Source organism: Actinia tenebrosa, unplaced genomic scaffold, assembly GCF_029948245.1.
Source record: "Actinia tenebrosa isolate PJP-AT-01 unplaced genomic scaffold, QUT_ActTen_1.0 PGA_scaffold16__25_contigs__length_10494907, whole genome shotgun sequence".
NCBI classification, from domain to species: Eukaryota; Metazoa; Cnidaria; class Anthozoa; order Actiniaria; family Actiniidae; genus Actinia; species Actinia tenebrosa.
In genome coordinates, this window is record NW_028292576.1 from 4213535 (window position 1) to 4222667 (window position 9133).

At 36.8% G+C, this 9133-nt stretch overlaps 2 protein-coding genes across 6 annotated transcripts in view; one reads left to right on the forward strand and one right to left on the reverse strand.

Moving 5' to 3' along the window:
- LOC116300770 (galanin receptor type 1) overlaps positions 1–9133 on the reverse strand; it is a 42920-nt gene that overhangs the window by 23564 nt on the left and 10223 nt on the right. The gene's annotated exons all lie outside the window — the stretch shown is intronic.
- The window catches only part of LOC116300769 (substance-K receptor), a 66434-nt gene that overhangs the window by 14207 nt on the left and 43094 nt on the right, over positions 1–9133 (forward strand). For 2 of the 4 annotated variants that reach the window (XM_031709695.2, XM_031709698.2), the window contains one exon: positions 6177–6303. The gene's annotated coding sequence lies outside the window, so the exon portion shown is untranslated. Of the gene's footprint in view, positions 1–4487; positions 4568–6176; positions 6304–9133 lie in introns of those variants that run through there. The other 2 variants (XM_031709699.2, XM_031709697.2) reach the window with 2 other exon arrangements.

Below are 9133 nucleotides of genomic sequence, written 5' to 3' on the forward strand. Positions count from 1 at the left end.
TAATTCATCTTAAAAGACAATATCTTTGAGGCCACAATGAGTTTATTTATTTTTCTATGAAGTGGTTTCCGGCATAAAACCACGTTTTCCGGAAGATCCTAAAAACCGGATAGGGTAAAACGTGTTATCTGACATCCGTGACATCGCTAGTTTTGTGTGTGTGTGTGTGTGTGTGCCGCGAATTCGCGCGTTTTTCCGTGAAATTGCTTTATCTTTCGCGAAGAGTTAGCCCAACGTCTTTTAAACCAACATGTGCTATTTTCCTACCTATCGTTTTGGTTCCAAAACCGTATATCCGTTGGGTGAAAAATGCCATCGACTTGAAGTCGTTTAAATTTGTTTATCCTTTCGCACCTGAGATCGCATGGTACCGCCAAATATTGCGTGCTCAAATTCTCAAAGTATCATTTTACGCAGTTTTGTTTGAAAAGCAACGATTCTAATTAATGTGGTCAAATTTGTTTTGGTGGGAAAAATTATGACCTGCTTCGCAAAGATTACAGGTATGATATACTCAAACCAGTACTGAAACTTGTTTTGACCAAATCATGCTTTAAAAACTAACTACGATGGATTTTTTTGTGTTTATTTTTGTTTTTGTTTTTTGTTTTCTAGTTTAGTTTAGTTTTTTTTTTTGCTTTTTGTTGTTTTGTTTTTGCTTTTTGTTTTTTGCTTCTGAATAGCGGCGGTTAAATCTTCCTATTTAATCTATTTTTTTCTTTGTTGCTATGACTGACACGTTTTATTTATTTTTTATCTTTTTACATCATACTGGTCATTGATCAGGAAGCGTTTCTAATCTTTATCAACACAAACACCTAAAAATTCTAAGCACTCTTTCCTTGTGTTACTTGTAACCGGAATTAGAAGACTTTCAGATTACCGAGATAATTATAACCAAAGGGTAAAGTGAGTAGAACCGCGACACTAGTAATTGTGAAGTAAGAGAAGGTTGGAAAAGACGTCAAACGCTCCTATAAACATTGATGTACTTTGTGTTTTTCTTGAATTCACTTCCGGAGAGCAACGTGGAAAATGGGTAAGCCGATATCAACTTAGATAATTGCAATCGAAGCAATTTAAGCCAGTTTTACAATGGACTGTCTATCACTTCTCTCTATTACTTCTCGAATCAAGGGTATTTAGAGATAAGTTTGTACCTGCTAGACTGGGAAGTTGAAATAAGTTTGTGAGATCCACTGGATATCGAACTGCGGACCTCAAACCTCAGGACGCCGGATACTAACATTTGCATATAATACTTCGTTCAAAACCGACCTAACAGGTATTTTAAATTTATACCGCAAAATAGACAATGCATTATACTGCATTTCAACTTTTAGTCATTGTTCCATGATTATAATCATCTATACAGTTTTTGGGGGGCCGGGCGGGGCGGGATCTTGGTAAGTATTTCCGTAAAGATTTGACGAATTTTTTTTTTTTTTAATGATAATAAAAACAAGAATTAGTCATTCATTCGTTCCGATTGTTTCGTGCCCTCGCTCGTTCTTGCGTTCCGTTCATTCGTTCGTTTGTTCGTTATTTCGTTCGCTTCGTTCATTCGTTCGTTTATTCGTTCGCTCCCTCGTTTCGTTCGTTCGTTCGCTTGTTCGCTTGCTCGCTCGCTCGCTAGTTTACTCGCTCGTTCGTTCGTTCGTTTGTTCGTTCGTTCCCTCGTTTGTTCGTTCGTTCGTTCGTTTGTTCGTTCGCTCACACGTTCGTTCGTTCGTTTGTTCGTTCGCACCCTCGTTCGTTCGTTCGTTTGTTCGTTCGCACCCTCGTTCGTTCGTTCATTTGTTCGTTCGTTCGTTCGTTCGTTTGTTCGTTCGCTCCCTCGTTCGTTCGTTCGTTTGTTCGTTCGCTCCCTCGTTCGTTCGTTCCTTCGTTCGTTTGTTCGTTCGCACCCTCGTTCGTTCGTTCCTTTGTTCGTTCGCTCCCTCGTTCGTTCGCTCCCTCGTTCGTTTGTTCGGTCGTTCGTTTTAAAATACAGACAAACAATTTCCATTCTAGTTCTAACTGTCACGTGCTACATGATAACACGGTAGCGGTAGTTCACTCGCATCTCACCTCTAGGGTCTCAGGTTTGATTCCTGGACTCGTCATCTCATGTCAGTAGAGTTTGTTAGATCTCTCCCTTGATTCAAGGGTTTTTTTCACGGTTCACCAGCCTAACAAGCTAAATTCCAATTTGATCTGTGAGATCAGCCTTGCCGCAAATTAGATCAACCCAGAGGTTCTTGCAAGATAAAAGCCTCACTTACTTATTTTTTCAAAAAATAATTTGGCATATCCAAAACATTAGACAAAAATCTTTCGTTAGCTTCAGCCAATATCTTAGATACCAGAATAAGATGCTCGAAGCACGATTTTTTTGCTCTTTGACTCTCATTGGTCAAATCCTTCAAGTGATGTATATGCAAATGTCTTTAGCTTTCATTTGTCAAATCCTCCAGACGTGAATTAACTAAAATCGACCTGTCTTTTTTAATCCCTATTTAAGAAATTGTCTCTGATCCATAAGATGCCATACTTCTACGTTATAAATAGCCTTTGTTTTGAAGTATTCTTAAGTCTTTAAGTGCATATTTGGATAAAGCGAGTCGGAATATCGGCTTTTTGTACATCTGATGAACGCCAAGGATCTAAGTTCACAGAAAGAACCCAATATAAAACTGCCAAACACTTGGTGAAAGTGTTGCCTTACAGATTCATCTACAAGTGTTATCCTTTAGACAAACATGGGTTTTTCAAAGTGCGAATGACCTACATATAAAGGGTCTTCCGGTGGCTGTTGCTACGCTCAGGCACGACATTGACTTATCGCCGCTTGCATGGGCAAACAATTTACTCCTTTAGAGGGTTTGCACCATCGCGTGATGGCAGCCATGACAGAAGAAACAACAATTGTCAGTCCTCCCTGGAGGGTTTATTAATCCTTTCTCAATAAAACAGCAGGAACTTGTGGATAAATTGAATCACCGTAAAAGGCTTGGTGAAAATGACTTTTCGGACGTTAGTCCTTCGTCGGAGTGCCCACTTTATCCACAAGTTCCTGCTGTTTTATTCAGAAACACCGACGCAGTCCACGCTTGTACTCTACTAGTTATCATCATTCGTTAATCCTTTCTCATTTAACCAGATTAGACCAGATTCAGTGAACTACTTCGACAAAACGGCGGCCATTTTGCCAAGGGGCAAAACAAAACACCCCAAAAAATAAAAAACATATAGAGCTTCATGTGCTTGTATTTCTTTTATGGGTTAACGTGATCGATGTGCTGAAATGTTTTTCATCTTTTATTGTAATCTCTTGTGGTGAACAAGTAATAAGCGACACGAGTGAAAAACGTCTGCGCATGCTCTGAATCCGTATGCAAATTAGTCAAAACATAAGTAAATTTGACTTTCAAATATTCCTGATAAATTGGACTTCACAAAATGCCAAAACTTAGTGTCCATGCTTGAAACTTAAGACTATTTCTTTCATATTGTGTTTGTTAATACAGTATCTTGGTCTGACAGAAGTATACTCAAGCTTTTTTGTATACTTTGAGAAAACAAACATTTATTTTCTCACTCAAACTCTTCAAAATTCTTAGTAAACGTGCTGAAGTGCACGCATGCGCAAACGTTTTCTCCTGGTGTCGTAATAGGCATCATTACTGTAACAAAGCTTTTGCACCCTGCACGACCCATAATGCATGGTGCCTTGCGATCCAAGATGGCCACCGTATCGTAAAAGTAGTCCATTGTTGCTGCCTCCTGTTATGAAAGTCTTCACATCTCGCCAGCTGGACATTATAGGATATTGGATTTATCGGAAAAAGGAGTTTACTATCAAATTTGTAACATCGATAATAATGGGATTAACAGTGGATTGGCTCTTCTTCCACTGGATTCCAATTGGAATTTAGAAGTTGATTTTTGCGGAAGGAGGAAAACCGGAGAAAAACAACCGCCATGTCGTTGATTTAACGAGAGAAGCTTATAAAGAATGCTTTGTTATCAATCATCGTCCAAAATGGCGGCTATGACGTCACATGCTCCCCAAGAATCCGAAAGAGGAAATCGAGAAAAAGTGCGATTTCTTTCGTTTTTCCTTCCAGCTTTTCATCCAAGATAATTTCAAAACGGGGGCTCAACATATTCCCACCCAACTCAGTAACCTATAACCTCTAGCTTTATTTCTCACTAAGTGGACAGTATTCATTCATTCCTGCGAGTGGAGCATGTCAAATTACCGCCCTAAATGACTCGCACAAATTATCACCGAAACGATCTAAAAGCTTTGTCAGTAGGTTATTTTATAGCCCGGGATTTTCGATCGACTTAACTGCTAATGGGTTTTTTTTAGTATATGTTCAGGTACTTCAGATCTCATATCTTTGGAATTCTTTGCTCAATTAGCCAGGCTCATTGGCTCCTAACTCTGACTCTTAAATTGAAGTGTTCTTCACTTTTTTTTACCACGCATCGTTGTTAGTAGTTCTACCAACGTTCTCTTGAGACCAGCAGGTTTAACATTATATTTATTTGCTTGAAAAACCCTGGAGAATACTAAACGGTAAGCGCTATTTTAGCGAATAACTACAAAGTTTTTTCATATGTTGCTTTCATGTCAATAGCGTCTGTTGAGCGATACTCATACTTGCCTTTTGAGGAAACTTAACCAGTCTATTTTTAGTTTTAATAAAGCGAATAAACATTTGTACTTTTTTATGGTTCAAGAAACAAAAATGGTCAGTCTCCCTTAAACTACTTTTTTGTCCTCTTTATTCAATATTCACAGTTCCCTGCGCCATCTCGAAAGATAGCCGTGTCTTTGCATCGAAGCGAGACGAACGGTGAGCTTGCAGTGATAGAGACATGTGAATAATTGCCCAAGTTATTTTAAAACCTTTTTAAAATAAAGTCTCTATCACCTTTCATATCGCTTCGATGCAAAGGCACGGCCGTGACTACCGTTCTTTTTTCACGAGGCCCTCATTCCATGATCGAAGTAGATTTTTGCGGAGGGAGGAAAACCGGAGAACCCGGAAAACCCTCGAAGCACAGGAGAGAACCAACGAACAACTCTACTCATATATAACACAACCCTACCTCATTCAAGATAGCGCAGGGAACTATGAAAGGTATAATTGTGTAGTTTAACTCTGAAATTGAATTTGCAAATCAGCTATACCTTTTTTTAGTAATGTTTAGTATTTATGTATGTATCTACTGTTATTTACAGTATATTATTTACAATTATTTAAGAAAAAAGAAGAAAAAAAGAAAAAAAACTCGAATTTTATAGACTGTAACCATTTGAGTTTTTCACCGTAGTTTCAAAATAATCATTATTTCTTATTTTAAGGGGGGAGGGGAGAGGGTGGTTACGTAACTGGAAAATCCAAGTTCTACTTGGTCTAAATTCAAGAGTCTTTCAACGGATTTTTTACATCCACAAACTTAACTACATTTGTTTGAAAAAAACCCAAATATCTGGTGCCAACTTCATTAGAAGTTCGATAAATGTTGAAAACTGACAATTTTGTTTAGATGTATAGTATTCTAATACCCTATCACTTCATCTCTGTATTAATAATAAATTAATAACAAATGTATTTGGTGATCCACGTTTATCCAATATTTATATCCAAAACTATACTTAAGACGCCCTAGCAAATTAGCTGGTAATCCTAATTAAGAGAGAATTCTTTTCGTATTCAAGCAGTGGGCGTCAAAAACAATTTTCTTGAAGAAAGGCTGTTGCACAAGGCTAAAATCTTGTTATTCAGAAATTTAACTTGTTTGGAAGTAGAGATGACCGATGAAAACGGAATCAAAGTGTTAACCCAAAGCAAAAAATTGAATGATCGAAAAAGAGGTTTAGGCTTTCATTTGCTTAATTCCCATATATTTTCTACATAAAAAGCCTGACAAAGCTACATTCTAAAACAAATGCAACAAAACATCTTTGTACAATTGAAAATACCGCTTCAAACAGGCATTTTATCATAGTACATCAGTTTCTAACTGTTTAAAAAAGGTTTTGAGCGTAAAACCAAAACGAAAATTGGGAACAAAACTCATACAAAGGTCTCGTTTTTGTCGCTTTTTGCCATTATTGCTCATTATTGAAAAACAATTCCTCTAAATATTCACTCTCATTGCATCTCTTCGTTGCCTAGGTGCTGTAAAGATTCATTATTGATCATCCTTCACTTAGTATTCCAAAAATATTGCTTTGGACTTAGTCGAAACTGCGACAAGAAAGAAGCATATCTTACAATTTTTGCAGCTACCTTTGGCAAGTGAGTAAGTACTAATTAATAATGTTTTGCATTGCTCGAATGTCTTATAAAATTACTGAATGCGCGCTAAATGGTTCCATAACGATACTCTTGCTAGTGATTGAGTATCTGTTTGCTTCCATTGACGCAGTTGGAGGTCAGAAGAAACAAACATCAAATCTTTAATCACAAATTTATTAAGTATGTTTTCTATTATAATATCGACAGGGCAGAAAAACGGGTTCTACTTTCGACGTGTATGCGTTAATAAGCTTTATATTTCATAAACAGGCTCTTTTGGGGCTGATTAACAAAATACCAAAATTTGGGAAAATTTAAAGAACGCGTATTTGAGATATAACGCCCTGAACGTTGAGAGAGATGATATTTGATCAGCACAAAAACTAACGTTTTCGTTATTACCTCGAAGTAGAATTGCTCGAGGTTAGCAGAATTTTGTGAAAAGTTTCAAGCACAAGAGACACGAATGAAACACTAAACGTTTTTTAGCATGAATGAGAGATAAAGAAAAAAATTGCGAAAGTAGCAGCCTTGTCGTTATTTTTCTGCTCTGCCTACAATATCTTATTTACCGGCGAGGTTTGATAGTTTTTAAATGGCTCATAAATTTGCAGTAGCTTTAGACTTCCATGTCTTTATTGTCGGCCAAATGTAGCCTGAATTGAAAACACGGCTGTGACATTACCGGAGCTTACCGGTGAAATAACCAAAACAATGACCGCGGTGGACTGACTATCATAACGGTGGAAGTTTTTTTTTCATTGCAAGTTGATTTTTATTCTTTTCATTTTTTTTTTCGAGTCTTTATTCCCATCACATATCATCATTATTTTTGTATCGTTACGAATTTCTATTTTTCTTTAAGTTTTGCTATTTAAATCTTTTTTTTTTTTTTCCTTTTTTTTTTTTGACGGTAGAAGTCGTTCCTGCATGCTTTTCCACTGTCTTCCTTTCGTTTCGTTTCGTTTCGTTTCGTTTCGTTTCGTTTCGTTTCCTTTCGTTTCCTTTCGTTTCGTTTCCTTTCGTTTCGTTTCCTTTCGTTTCCTTTCCTTTCGTTTCCTTTCGTTTCCTTTACTTTCGTTTCCTTTCGTTTCCATTCCCTTCGTTTCCTTTCCTTTCGTTTCCTTTCCTTTCCTTTCCTTTCCTCTCCTTTCCTTTCAGTTTGACACCAATTGAAAATAATCCGATTATTCATTTAGCCGAAATTTTAGCTAAATTACAGCAAATGTCCATGCTAAATTCCAATTTAATCTGTGAGTTAGCCATGCCCTGACTTAGATCAGCCCAGAGGTTGTTTCGAGGGTTCTATCTGTGAATTAGAATGTTTACGGATCCTAATGTCTAAATATTCACTAATACCAACGGCAAAGTAAAGAATGCACAACTTCAACATTACAAACTTCACTTTGGAATTCCATGAACCTTCATTGAAATGCATGTTAGAATGTTTAAAAAAATAGACCTCTTTACCTTGGGCGTAACATTTTCCTATTTCAGACCATGTGTCATTCTCTAGAGTATCACTTCTTTGTTTAACGGTTACACACGAGAAGACACATGAATATGGATACAACTCAAACAAATAATCTTATTCTCAATGACATGTGGTCTGAAATAGGGAAAACATTATACCCAAGGTAAAGAGGTCTGTTACTCTGTCTTCTGATTTGCAACTGTTAAACAAAAAATGATACTCAAGAGAATGACAAGTGGTCTGAAATGGGAAAACATTACGCCCAAGGTAAAGAGGTATATTACTCTGTCTTCTGATTTGCAACTGTTAAACAAAGAAATGATACTCTAGGGAATGACACGTGGTCTGAAATGGGAAAACGGTACGCCCAAGGTAAAAAGGTATATTCCATACGAAATCAAGGGTGAGGCTGAGAAACAGAATTGGAAACTAGAGTATTCCAAAAAGAATTAAAATTGAACTTTACTTCAGTTATTCTATTATCTTCGTATCGCTAACAGTAGTAAAAAAGAAACAATACTCACGGAGATCAAATGTCAACCGCACCCACCGATAACGTACAGAAATCAAAAAATGAAAAACTAATTGTAAAAGTAAACAAATCCTGGCATATTACAGTGCGGTACTACTTATCTCTGATGTCAAAGCCACAGCAGTTTGTGCATGTCTTTCGTCGCTACTTGGATATCAAAGAAAACAAAAACAATCCGATCCATATTTCAATGTAGTTCAAAAACAACAAATCCCGCCTTTTTGAGATATTTTCAATTCGGTATTTATATGCAATGAACGCAATTATAAATAGTTATTTTGTCGTGTTATAAAGTATTTTAGTGAAATCCAGGCTGAGTCAAATCCAACAAATGGTGTATCATCAATACTGCGTTCTGATTGGATGAGCTACTACTAGGCTGTAAGTCATATCCTACTGGTAGCGAAAAGTGCCGGCTTTGAAAGGCAAAACATTAAATTTAACTTTAATTCTAAACTTGTTTGTATCTATATATTTGACCGACTAGTTGGATTTGACTAAAACAATTATCCCTTTCGCCCTCGTGGTCTGAGTCAATAACCTAATTGGGCTCTAGGAATAATTGCTAAAAATATACTTTTGGTGTCCAAATTTCGAGACGCATTGACTCGAACAAAATGTAACATCGCCAGAATCCAATCGAATTCGAACATTTAAAAAATTACGATTGTCATGTTATTGATTAGTTATCTTAAATCTTCGATTACTTTCAGTCAGTCGTTTTCGATTTTGTTCGACTGCTCGGAAATTGAATTCGATCGAATAAATAGTGTTTTATAATTTCAAGTTTGTTCGATTTCCGATTGTACTCGATTGAATTCGAATGCT